The 14,925-nt window shown below is 32.5% G+C and overlaps 1 long non-coding RNA gene across 1 annotated transcript; it reads right to left on the bottom strand.

Moving 5' to 3' along the window:
* Positions 1–1,438: 1,438 nt before the first annotated feature.
* On the bottom strand, positions 1,439–14,599 carry LOC128203584 (uncharacterized). Its single transcript, XR_008255989.1, has 6 exons — positions 14,508–14,599; positions 8,074–8,167; positions 7,753–7,861; positions 6,553–6,652; positions 5,380–5,430; positions 1,439–5,142 (listed from the first exon to the last, which is right to left on the bottom strand). It is a non-coding gene; the product is annotated as an uncharacterized LOC128203584 (long non-coding RNA).
* Between the last annotated feature and the right edge of the window lie 326 nt (positions 14,600–14,925).

The raw sequence follows: 14,925 nt of genomic DNA, 5'->3' as shown, positions 1-14,925 counted from the left end.
TTGCAAATTGTTATTTGTCAGTCAAATTTGTACCTATAAGTAAAAACGTTCGACTGCCAAATTCATGTAGGCTGTGGTCGGTCAAGCAAAGATTATACAAAATATAATTCCACATTAGATCGAACCTCAGCGTACTCGCATGATGAATTGGCCGACAGAATTATAAAATGAGGTTCCGTATACACAACTTTTCACAAAGTTACATTACATTACCTTATTTTTTAAATAAATATTCTATTAGTCTATGATTTGCAAATTGTTATTTGTCAGTCAAATTTGTACCTATAAGTAAAAACGTTCGACTGCCAAATTCATGTAGCCATAGGTACAATAATAGTTCGTATATATTACTATGTATACTGTATATATATACTAATCAATCTCTATTTAAAAAAACAACAACAACAAAAAAAGAAACATGTCTGCTGGGTGACTAGTCCACCTAAATGGCCGTCAACCAGTCTTTTGACAATTTTTAGACTATGGCAGACTGGTGACAGGGATACACATGAAATGTCAAAATAATAAAAAAGTATCCCTGATCGCTCATTATTGTAGCTACTGGGTGACAGGCAATAATATTACTTCCGATAGGTTCAGCCGAATGTCAATGACATCTTCGCAGGGTTGATAACTAGGAGAATTGTTTCAGTGTAATATCGTAATAGTCATATAATAGAGTTCATCCAATTTGCACAATAAGATACATTTCATTCACTTTTAATGTTCACTGGGCGAGATATTTTGCTTTCTTACATTGAAACGGGGGTTGAATGCCATTTAATCACTTTTATAGATAAAGGCAGCAATTCGTATGCAGAAACTGTAGTGTCATTTCAGAAATTATGTCATCGACATTGTGTTTAAGCTCTGTGCTTACCTCTCTTCTTCTTTCAATAAAGTGTGTCACCAATTAATAGGTATCACTGCACTGTTTAATTGTCACTGAGGGGATTGAATTTCATAAAAATGGAAATATTTTTATGATATTGTCACTTTCTCAAACAATGAAATATCATATTCAAATGATATTCTCAAAATTCACTTCTTTCACAAGGTGAAATATCATGCAACATGATATTGAAATAAACATTTTTCTTTTACTATATCCACAAAAAGATGGCTATAAAATGACTTATTGTACATTCTATATGAAAGTGATTTTATTAAGGAAATTGCACCGATGATATTGTGTCCCAGCCTTGTACATACTGAAGTTCAAAATAATGCGAGAACAGGAAAATTTTCGAAAAATTATCTTTTATATGTGCACTGTTTGAGATGATCAGATATCTGTTTTATTTCATGGAAATATCTTTTTAAAGCATATAGATATGAACAAAACCTCATGGTATACCTTTTCAGGTTCAGTTGGAATCTAAATATGACTACAAAAATCCCTCAACTACTCAATGATCAGCCAAATTCAAACATACCATAACATGTTCAGTATTTTATTCAATAATATAACATAGTAGATTATAATAATTTCCACAGGTCTATCTATGGCACAATTATGGTTAATGATTACAGAATAACCTAGAACTTAAAAAGAACATATAAAACAAGTTTGATGCTAAAATCACTAATGCTTCTCTTAAAGCTACACTCTCACAGATTTAATGTTTTTACAACTTAATGGAAGTTTCAAGTTACATAAAACATGAAAATCGATAGGAGATAAATGCAGTACTATAAATAAAATATGTATCAAAAAATAATACATATTTTTAATACAAAGACACAAATTAAAGAAAGCAGACTGTCAGGCCATGATAAAGATTTGTGGAGACATAACCTCAAAGGCATACAAAGACATAAGACTGTGAGATGCCCTTTTAGTACATTTCAATGATTAAGAATGGATCATTAGTTCCACTAACTCTGACAGAATTTACTTCATATCATCTAACTACTACATAAAATATCAGAGGTCAAATTCTTAGGCAATACTAGCAAGTGCATCCATGCAAAGACACACAGATCATAATATATCCACATTAAACACATTTTTTAAAGATGCACTCTTACTCCCAAAAAGGTTTACCACTACTAATACTATTGTTTTAATATTGCGAAAAGGATGAATGAATGTTGAAAGCAATGGTTCTCATGAAGGATACCGAGTTTGATTTGAAAGAAATGTGCATGAAACATGGTGTATCTACATTATGAGACTATTAAAGTAGATCACAGTAAATCTTTTAGCATTCACCAATCATTTAATATTTTTGCGTTTTCTGTTATTAAATACAGGGTTACAAACTTGTTACCAGTAATAAATATGTTCCATCAATGCATTATTTAGTAAGTAGTTAAAGGTTTATCACTCAAAATGTATGTTTGTTATACATGTGTATGCATTGATTTTGAATAAGAGTGTCACTTTAACAATTAATTTGATTTAAAAATTACCCGACAAGAATTAGAAGGAGCTTAAGAATATTGAATTTAAAAAAATAATAAAGCAATACTTTTCATAAAATCAAAAGCAGGGCTCTCGCGAGGGGGCTACTTGGGCGAAGTGGTCGCCTAAAATTCCCAGACTTCGCCCATTTGTATCATCAAAGCGACATTGACTTCGCCGAAAATTTTAGCACATTGTAAATCTGTCAATCAGCGAGTATTTGGCCAATGTCCCATTAGTCAAACCATCACAATAAGCCATTCATACAAATTGGTAATCTCCTAATCCGATAATTGGGCCGTGTCATCCAATTACCAAAACATCGCCAGTAGGCGGAGCTATTGAAAGTTAACCAATCAGAATGTACATTCAGAAGACCCTGATCAAATGATATAAGTTCGTTAAAATGAGATAGAATTGGAGACATAATTATGAAATATTGTGTCAAGCATTAATTTAAGTTAAAAAGTAATTAATATATGTATTGAACAAACAATGCAAGACATTTAAACATTGTTGCTTTTGAAGCAGACGGTCATAGCCATCTCGGGCCATCGGCAAGTAGGCGCTAAGAAAATCAATAACATGACGTATCACCAAATATTTGATTGGTTTTAGTGAAATGTTCATGATAAAAAATGATTTGTAAACACAAAAAAATATTATTTTTTTGCTTTATGTAGAGTTTACTTACAGTAATTTTCTCCTGTCACAGTTACGATGTCAAAAAAAAATCGGCGAGATCGCCATTTTGTCAGAACAATTTTCCGAGTTAATTTTTCAACTTCCCATTATGTATTGGTAAATTTTTCATCAAGGACACTGATTTAAATGTCATTTGGTTCTTAAATGTCAGCATATTTAAAATTATTTAGCCAGAAACAAGTAAATAACAGCACAGCTGAATGTGACATTCGTACCCTATCCCCGAACATACCAAAACAAGATTCGTCCACCTACTTTATTGACAGTTCATTTATGAGGTCATTATGATTATTTCAAATCCTTAGATGTATTTTTTGGTTCATTTTAGATGCTATTTGGAGATAAACTATGTGACATTGACAAATACACTTGCTGAGCTAAAAATGATACATTATTTTATGAACATTTTATATAGTTATAGCAATCAATTTGAATGTGAATATAAACTGAGGTGTGTGGTATGGCATAGTTTTTGTATCAGGTGTTATAAAAAGCATCACTTCTCCCTAAAGTCTCCCCACTTCTCCCTAAATTGACTGAAGGGAGAAGTCACTTCTCCCAAAATTTTCAGCCTAGTGAGAGCCCTGAAAAGGCAGCAACAACAGTCACAGTATGTTTTAGCATATGCTATTTAAAACAATCTCTCAAAATGGTCCAACTCGTACCCTACACATAAAAAATACAAGTTGTATTTAAAGATAAATTCATGGTAAGTAAACAGCTACAAATTTAAAAGAAGTGACACTCTTATTCAAATTAACATTTTTTGTATTTTTAACAATGTATCTTCTTACATAATGATGTAATATGTGCTTGTCAAAAGCAATAGAAAAATCAATTTAAAAAGTAAACAAGAATCGTGATGTGACAATACTTGTTTTGTTAATGATTGGCAGAAGAAGTTTCAACTGCTGTCTTCTATTTTTGTAACAGTGACCTAGATCCTATGCGCCCAAAACACAATCTCATGAAAGTTCTCAATAAACTCTTCCTATATATCAAGTTTGGTCACAGTATATCAACCATAACTTAGGTTATTCAGTACCAAAAAGTAATATTTTTTTAGTAACAGTGACATTGACCCTAAGGGGCCCAAGGCATTCAAATGAAAGCTCTCCATTAACTTGTCACATATATATATATACCGCCCAAACAATTAGCTTTCAAAAAACCTGTTAAGAATATATAAATATGCCTGACATAAGAAATAAAAATGAAAAAAGGGCAATAATTTGTATTTAGGGTTAAAATGGAGTTATGTCACCTTATTGCAAGATGTTCATCATTAATTGTGCAAGGTATTAAGTCCATTGAATGAAGGCTATTGAAGTATTAACCTCATTATGTAATGACCCTGAACAACTGTATGGAGTATTAAGTGACTTTAATGAAGGGTTTTGCAGTTATGAGTGAAAATCCCAACTTGGTCTTAAACTTTAACCGGACGCTAAAGCCAAAGCAGATGCTGAGGCGAGTGGTATAGCTCTCCTTATTATTCAAATAGTCCAGCTAAAAATGTTGATAAGGGCTATTCCATTTAAAAATATAACCACTGGAGGGAAGACATTTATTAAGTTTTTATGCCAACCCCATACAAAAGCAAATGTGCCTTTTGGGGTGCAAATTAGCAAAAAAGCCCACCCATATATTATTAAAAATCTGCCAAACCCGGTGGTTATATGTTTTAGAAGAATAGCCCTAAGTGTTAATTACACTAAATATCGCCTTATTACAGCTTTGTTATTGACTTAAGACATGAGATGTTTATAAATGTATATTAGAGAGGTCCAATATCTACCATTTTTGTTAAATTCCCAGTCTAATCAAGATATCAAACTGGTATGTACCGGTACTCCCATATTTTATTGAAATGATTCCCTTAACACCCTTATCTCTGTTACTTAAAAATACAGTTGTCATAACAGAGCCTGTCCTCTTTAAGTCCACATTGGCAGTGAGATTAAATTAAAATGTGATTCTGTTCATTCTTCTTCAAACAGCATTCATCGTGAATCTCGGACATCTTTAATCTATTGGAAATAGAAAGACCTTCATTGAAATTATTTCCATTTTCAGTTTTATGTATTTCATCATTATGGCTATTAAATAATAGTACAAATAATATCAAATTATTATAAAGATGATTTTGACTTCTGTCATCTTCATTGCATCTAATCCATCTACATTATACTATCCTTTTACAATTGACATCTTTTTTAAATATATATATATATATATATAAATACTGAATGTCTAATAAACATTACCTGTAAAAGTGTCATGACTTGCACCCATATCTGTTTTAACTGAGTCTGTATCTGAAAAGAGTGCATAAAATCAAAGCTTCACATGTAATAAAGAAATATATAATGATGCTATGAAGACAAACATGCACTTATAATAAACTAGAGGCCTATGTTCTACTGGCTGGGTTTGTGTGGTCAACATCACTGTTTTTGAAAAGAACCAACCCCTTATGGATTCTGAATACTCATTTTTTCATACTATCAAGGCCCATAATCTTATCATTTCAAGGTTTTTCGAAAGGAACTGAGCTCTAATGGATATCCAAATACTGTACAAGTTTCATCAAGATACAATCAAAACTGAAGACTGTATCTTGTTAACGAGCAATTGTTTACTGACACACTGATTGTTTTACTATCAAGGCCCATAATCTAGGCATGCATGGGCGGATCTGGCTGGTTTTCAAAAGGAACCAAGCTCTTATGGATATGTAGATACTGTACAAGTTTCATCGAGATACAATCAAAACTGAAGGCTGTATCGTGTTAACGAGCAACTGCTTACTGACACACTGATTTTTTTATACTATCAAGGCCCATAATCTAGGCATGCATGGGCGGATCTGGCTGGTTTTCAAAAGGAACCGAGCTCTTATGGATATGTAGATACTGTACAAGTTTCATCAAGATACAATCAAAACTGAAGGCTGTATCTTGTTAACGAGCAATTGTTTACATGATTTTTTATACTAGCAAGGCCCATAATCTAGGCATGCATGGGTGGATCTGGCTGGTTTTCAAAAGGAACCAAGCTCTAATGGATATGTAGATACTGTACAAGTTTCATCGAGATACAATCAAAACTGAAGGCTGTATCGTGTTAATGAGGAATTGTTTACAGACGCACGGAGGCACATACTACGTACACACTACCATCACATAAGACTAAATGACTAAACAATAAACCAGTCCATTAGTTGAATAATTAAATTTTATGATTTGTAATGTTCAGTCAACATTTAATGTATTGCACAAGGTCATGGTTGTTTAACATGTTAAACTTGTTAGGAATTAAATATCCAGTTATAAAACATATTATTCTTTGGGTTTAATTGCTGTAACGTTAGTTATTCAAATTAAATGACGCAACATGTTCAAATTGTCAATTCAGCCCATTTCTAAATTTACCATTACCTGGTATGTTTGAATTGTGTTGACCAGGTGGATGAGGTTAATGGAGCAATGGATGATAAAGCGGCTGACTGCGAGTGCTGACATCTCTTGGCTTCAGGAACTGATTCAGAAAATTAATTGAAATTAATTCTTCTTGTATATTTATGTTTTTTCCCATTAATGATTTTAAAAAAACATAATGTCATTGCTTTTAAAGTATAAGCATGACAGCAAAAACAAATACTATAAATAAGCATATATATGAGAGACTGTCCAAATTTCATTAATCTGCACATTTGTAGAATTCATCATGAAAACTGGGCACATAATATTTGTTCTTTCTGAAGTTATTATGTGTGAATTAACTGTATTACAAAAATTGTAATCAGATTTTGACTAGATTATGTACTGAACACATATGCCATGTAATAAAATAAAACTATGGCCTACATTGCTGTTTCAGTTCTTGTTTGGAGCACACCCAATATCAATGCAAAAGCTGCATCGCACATTTTTGTTCAAGATACATGTTTACAAGCGGCGCCATGTATAAGGCATTTTGAATAAAAAAAAATTCCTTTTGTAAGTAATGATTGAGCACATGAATGAAATGACATACAGAATGATCATATCAACATTACAACAAGTTTATAATATTACTTGTTTTCCTACCACAGATTCTTCATGTTCTTTATGAAAAAGAAATTAAGAAAGTAGTGTTCATACATTTTGAATTTTTAATCCAGTGTTCTTTCTTACAATGAATGTAGTCAAATTATGTAGGGTTGAAGTATGTAGTTGCATTGAAAACATGAGAAAACTAATGGGACATAAATCATTCAAAAAATTGTGTGCCTATGACAATCCTTTAAAAGAAAGAAGTTTGGAAGAAATTTATATACATAGAAAAAACATGATTTATTTGTAGTACCGGTAATTCTTTTGCAAGGCCCAGAATCACGCAATGCATATCATTTGGTAAACAACACATTTTTCAGGCATGTGGGAAAAGGCTGTGACCTGTACTTTTGTTTTTAAACTAATATACGATACATTTAAGGAGGTTGCAATTATAAGTAACTTCAATGAAATCGGCTCGGGTTCATATAAATCAGAAGAAGAAAGATACAGAAAACGAAATGTTATATACTTAATACTCTGTGTACAGCACTGATGATGATTGAATAACTGGTTATATACAAAACATTCCATATAATTTACATTGCATCAGGGACCCTCCATCATCTTCAGGGGTTTCATGCGCTGCAGATCCTTGACATGTGCAAGCTGCTATTGCCCTTCTCTCCATTTCTATCTCATTGGCTGCAGGCTGAAATTTTTTAGTCTGCTTAGCACATCATAGCCACTTGGCAGAAGGTGGAATGAATTAATATTAACTTCAGTTATTATTATATGCAGTTATGACAGTAAACAATCCAATGTTCTTCTATTACTTTTGATTAAAGGTTTTCTTCAAAGGACAAAAATGATAATCACAATTCTAATTGAAAAATATTTGCAAGTCATTACATGTATGTGTACCTTTTTTTCTCACAACAAGAAGTCTGCACAGTTCAAACATTTATACGTTCTTAATGTTGTTACTTGGGATGCCTCCTAGGATGGCTCAAGGCACCTGCAGAGAAACAATACTTGTCAGATAGAATATGCATTCAAAGATAAAACATTGGTTTATACACTCTTTTTTATCTCACTATTTGGACCAAATATAATACCATAGTTTTATAATAAATATTAGGTTTATCATTAAAGTTCTTCCAACATATATTTATCCATATCCTTTCCGCTACCATAGCCGCCTAATGCAGACCCTAAATTTGGGTGTCCCCATTACCTCTATCATACACCGGCGAACTACCACAGCAGTGTAAACCGTACTCAAATTTTCGGCTTCTGATTACCGCTATCGTACAGCGTAGGAATACCGCTTATTTTTATAATCTTGTACATGTTTTGCTAAAAGCAGAGACTTAAATCTCCTGATTAAAATGCGTTAGCAATAAGGTAAAATGTTCATCAATTTTGAAACAGTACAAGTTTATAACACAATTAAAGAAATTAATTACAAACATTATATAGTACATAAAATTATATAACATAACACCCTTATAAATCAAGTTTGCATTTCACGAATTAGTGGCATATACATTATCCCTAATTAGGTAATGTTCTAGTGAAAATGTACATTTTTCCTTATACTTAAACCCTTTAATAGACACATTAATACAATAAAATGCATTTTATTGGTTTTATTATGTAATGGCAACTAAAATATTCACTTATTAATAAATATGACATATCGGCATAACTACGCTCTGGTTGACTTCGGAAAAATACAAAACTCTCATTAATACACTACGGATATGATGAATTTTGAACAAATGTAGAAATAACCGTAGACGTGTGTTGTAGTAATTTGACTGAAGACAATCATCAGTAGGTAAACGCACATGCAAAACAGCGCAATGGTAATCCTGTGATATGTAGGTTGTGGTATTTTACATCTTCGGTATAAGCTACTTTTTAATGTTTATAAAACTACTATAGGCGAGTTTTGTAGATAGGAATTACTTATTTGAACAATTTGTTAAGAACATAAAGGATAATATTATGCATTAATACACTCTGGTAGTTCTAGTACAAACCTTTCAGGTAAATGTATTTCAAAATTGCCGGAGACGTTTAATGTTATGATCAATCTTGGAATTATACCACATGTGCATGCATAGATACACTATGGCAGTTTTAACTTTTGTAGTAACTCCATATCTATGTCTGTCGTTTTCCTCATAAATACGCTACGGCTAGTATATGATATTTCTAAAACAGCAATTTTGTACTACAGTAGTAGAAAAAGGTTTTCCAAAATACATTGTGTATTTCAAAAGTACAATGCTTAAAAAAATGTTTGTAAGGCAACGTTGCAAAATGTTTTTTTTATTATTTCAATCATATTATGCATGTGTGTGCTTGAATACGCTAATTTAGCCTGCTTAATTTTAATGCAGACATCACACTATCACAGTTTTTCAGGCACGTCTCATTCTATGTAAAATTCAGTAATAAAACAAAAAGTGAAACTTATGATTTAAGAAGTGGTGTAACAATGTTTGTGTCTCTAGTTCATCGTTATTTGGGTCCTTGACGTGTAACCCTTAACAGGGCCTATTTTTTACTGTTCGACAAATGGTCTTGTCCCTGTTGTTTTCATTATATTATACATATTTTGTTTATTCTAGTATTTACACATGCATAGAGCGATTACAAAACAATATGTTTTTTTATCAAATAAATCAGAAAGGAATTACAATAACGATTCTCTATCATGATATTTTACACACATGTTCATTCATTTCCCATATAAATGTATACTTATAGGACTAAAATCCAAATACGGATTCATAATTCATTCATATATCACGGTTATAAAATGTATAGATCATTTATTTGCATCATAGGAACTTGAGGAATACATAGGGATAAAATCAAACATGACCAAAATCAATAATGATAATATTTTTTCTCATATCAACAAAGAACACATGTACATAATTATATAATAGAAAAATATAGACCAAAATATAAATCAGTTTTGACTGTAACTATTATATTGCTAAAAATATCGCAAGATTTGTCACGGGAAACAACACCAGTATAATCACAGCATGCGATTAATGAAACGGCAACAGTCTAGTGGAGTTTCTGGTGCAATGCAATAGCATCGGTCTGTAAAAAGAAATCACATATTGATGAATATTTGTTATAAAGACACGTTGTTAGCGACAATTGCATCGTATATATGTAATTTCAAAAAATATGTTCTCATTTTAAGCATGAAATGTTTAATTCTATAAAAAAACATTAAAACAAACATTATTTGTCCCTTCAGGAAGAAAAGGTTGACACCTGAACAACATTTTGTTATGATTATTTCATCAATACTATATTGAAAATTTATTTAAATACATGATTGATCTAAACGGCGCTTTCTTGTACTAGACTATGAAATTCAAGATGTGCCATTAAACAGTAGAACTAATTTAATGTATGCATTTTCATGAACTTCAGAGGCCGTTCATTGTTTCGATTGAAGGGTCATTTCAAAATGCAACTATATAAAAAACCATATATTTTTGAAAATGTTTAACATACATGAGTTGTTGTTTTCCGTTCATCTGTGTTTCTGGAGCCATAGTCTTGTTGGACTTGACCTCCACATTTGGCCTTTTCTAGAGGTAATGCCACGATACTAAATAAAACATTCCCTTAAATAAAATAACATTTCATTTGAGTTTTAGTTTATAGACATTCGAATTATACTCGTGCAAGCTGACTCTGCACTGCACATTGCCAAAGAGGTCAAGTTAAAAAATGTCGCTTGTTTGTTTGGATTTCCTTATACGTGTGCTATTCCCGCCGATAAGTTGTTCTGCAACCTAAAAACAGAAACATAAAACATTAAACAGCTGATTGTTTTTTTAAGATGTTGTTCATGTTTCATTTTGGTGGTACATGCAACGATCAATGTGTTATTAAACCTGATTATGGTTACTATTTAACATTCTACAGCATGTTTGTAATATACTGTAAAAAACTATTACCATTCTCTCAAACAGCTTAGCCGGTAGCCGGAGGGTTGACGCTTTATACATGATGAATCACAAGCGAGATGTCCACGGCAGACCACACAAATTAGGTCCACAAATAAGCACTTTGTGTTGGTACACTGTAAATGTTGACTGTCTGCAACACCCATGCTCTTTTTTAATAAAAAAATACTTTGATGCATGTTTTTTTCCCACTTTCCTTTTGTATTTACTTCTTCCGTCAAAACCTTGTTCTGCCGGTTATTTATAATAGGATTGAAACATGTCATCGGGTTGCACACATGTTTTGATTATTCCCATGCAGTGGACATAAGCTTCCGGTCGGAAATATTTCATGCCATGTGTTTCCCTCTGCTGAGCATCCTAACTTTGCCATCTCTTTTCGTGGACTGATTTTGCTATTGACCAATATGTCCTTCCGGTGTTTAATGCGTGACACGAATGTATAGATCTTTTTCCAAACGCCAGAGGAACTGATGTTTTAAACTTGTCGGCAAATACAACATGATCATCCTGTGATGTTTTCTCTACAGTTCTCTACAACTGTTCGAGTCAACCTTACTTCTATCTTTCGACTTAAGTGAGCCTGGTAATTCCTGAGATACCCCATGACACACGGAGCACCAACGATTCTTGAATGGTGACCGTGACATTTGATCAATGCTTCATCGACAGATATGTATTTATGCATGTTGTATTAAGTCATGCTCCTTTCCTATACAACTTTCATAACAGGGGTCACTGTAGTTCCAATGTTACCTTGATGCGACCTTGTGATATTTGTCCGGTTGGTTTATTGTCTATTGCAGTGGTTTTCATGGCAACTGTGACAGCTATTTTGTAATGGATGTTCTGTTGTTATATTTGCAGTCACTATGGTTTCCATGGTAACTTTATAGCGATCACGTAATAGATGTCCGGTTGGATTTATATGAAAGTTATAGCATATATTTCAACAGTTTTAAAAGGAAGCTTTACTAGCGTTTAATGACCTTCAAAGGCAACGTCGCCTTTGAAATGGGTTGTGCTATGTTGATTACGTATTATGTTTATACAGGAAATACCGCTGCGTAGTTTTGCATACTTCTAGATTCAAGAACGCTACCAAAGTGCCCTTAAGTGACTGATTTAGTTTAATTCAAACATGAAATGTCTACCTTATCGAAGTTAACACACAGTCCGTAAACAAATATCACAGTAATACCACTGCGCAGTTTTGCTCATTTCTTAAATTTAACAGTGATACCACAGCGTACTTCTGATACAAGAGGAAAAGCATAACCATGCTGTTTTATTAAAGCAAATTTACAAAAGCCAGAGGCGAATAATGTTGAATGACGATTTTTAAAGAAATACCGTTGCTTATTTTTGCATGGTTATTATATTTGAAAGAAATTCCGTAGTGTAGTAACTGTTTCTAAGACAAAGTACCATAGCGTATTAATGCTGTTTTTAAAATTCACAATCCTTCTTATTTTAATGAAAAACGTACAACAAATTTGTGGAAAATGTGCATTTTGCGGCTGTGGAACTGGACGTACCTACTTTTTCGGTACGTTTCAGTCGTCTACAGTATTCCTACAGTAAAACAGTAGCGGTAACCAGCACCCTTGAAAAATTGGTCTGCATTAGGCGGCTACGGTAGCGCGTCGATGTATGGTAGCGGTATTCGAAAGGATATAAAGCACATAAACAAGGCAACCTGAAACTTAAGGATTTGATAAAAAATCCTCAAGTTTGTAAGCAGACAAAGTTAATTTGGCAATATTTCGACAAATTGGTTTGAGTCTAATTGTCAATTACTGAAATAAACAAAATTATGGAATAAAAATACTCTGTCAATCAGACAACAGGTGGGATTTTTCTTGTTGCTTGTGAAAAAATACAAAGTACTTAATCTGTTGTTTAATGAAATACCTTCTTTTTCATCAGAGGATTGATAATTATAAACCTAAGACAAGGTTTAACATTGCATTATCACTAGTGTACGAGAATGATGAAATATAGGCTATATCTCAAGCAACTCCAGTTATACCCCATCCCCTAAAGATCAGCCAGTGTTATATACTAGTACCTCTTCTTGACTTTAAGCTGAGTACAGTCATTAACTTTTTTTTCCTTTTCTTCTTTATGCAACAAAGTTGGTATCAGTAGTTTAAAATAAAATTAAGTGCACATTACACATTTAATATTACAAAATATTTGAATTTGCTTGACACATCCACTCTAGCTGTTAAATAGATACATGTGGTTTACTTGTAACATTTTTGCTACCAGTAATAATCAAATATATTATCAGTTTGACAGGTTATAATTTTCACCTACTGTAAAACCATTTTCAATTTTGTGTGGTATGAATCTCATTCATAATCCCTTGTATTTCCCACGTTTTTACAAATGCATCTAAATCCCATCGGAAAACATCCTCTTGTATACATTGATCGTATACTGAGGGCAATATACCAGTACTATTTTGCAAATATGTTGGTTAGTCAATAAAAGTTGATTTGCACTACATCTGTCAGTGCAATTATTGTTTGTATCAGAATTTTAGGTTTTTATTTTTGTCTTCTTTGATCCAACAATCTGATCAATTCATCAAAAAATGAAAAGAGAAAGATTGAATTAATGCAAGCCATTTAAGTTCAAATTCTATGGAGATTAATTCTGTTACTACTATATATTTTTATGTTTAATGTTACACTCTTATTCAAAATCAATACAAACGCATGTATAAACAAAAATAAATTTTAAGTGATAAATCTTTATCTTCTTCCTAAATAATGCATTTATGGTGAGTGCTAAAGATTAACTGTGATCTACTATGGTCTCATTGAAATACTGTGATTTCTGCATCTTTCTGTTAATTAAACTTGGTACTTTATACATGAAAACCATGGATTTAAACATTTTTTCATACATTTGGTATATAAAAACAATTGTATTAATTGTGATAAATCTTATTTGGGAGAAAGAGTGTGCCTAGTTTATCATGCAGATTTTTTTTCCAAAGTTTACAAGCAAACTTAAGAGAAAAACATACAAGTACTTTACATAAATGATAAGCATTCTTAGGATAGCAGTAAGCCAGTTAATATCCTCACAAGAGACAATGCTCATCAAGGAATATAAATGCATAGGAGTGATTCAAGAAAGTTAGCAACCATCTTTGATTTTGTCAAATCAAATATAGAAACCTCACTTTCAGATAGCTTTGAACATAACTGTAAACGAGAAGTTGAGCTAGACACAGGAAAGGATAGTGCGATTTTAATTTTTTTCACTCTCGGGGGCATAAAAAATACACCTCAGAAATCAGTGAGATAAATTGGTTTTACTTTAACTTACCCATAAGAACTCAGGCCAAAGAACATTTGGATTCCTCTTCACAAAGAATGGTGGGAATGAAAGATGGTGTGTACTGTCCCTTCTGATGCACTGTATACAGGAATGATACATGTCTATCAATCATTGTTATCACTAACTTCATGAAACATGGCTTGAAACGGGCCAATTTCAGCACAATTAAGAGAAAAAAAATAATATTTATATGACCATAGAGAAATTGTTTGTATTTTGAAAGTCATTTTGAAACTCATATTCTTCACAAAATTGCAGTGTCCATTCATTTTCACTTAAGGCTTGATGGGATAAAATAGTTTTCAAACTATACCATTGAATTGACCTTACGACAGCGGCTACTAGGCCACGCCCCCTGATATCAAGGGAGCGAACTCTGTCTATGTCCGTCAAACAAACAAGGAAG

This window comes from Mya arenaria, chromosome 1, assembly GCF_026914265.1.
Source record: "Mya arenaria isolate MELC-2E11 chromosome 1, ASM2691426v1".
Lineage (NCBI taxonomy): Eukaryota > Metazoa > Mollusca > Bivalvia > Myida > Myidae > Mya > Mya arenaria.
This window is presented reverse-complemented; position numbering and strand designations above follow the sequence as displayed.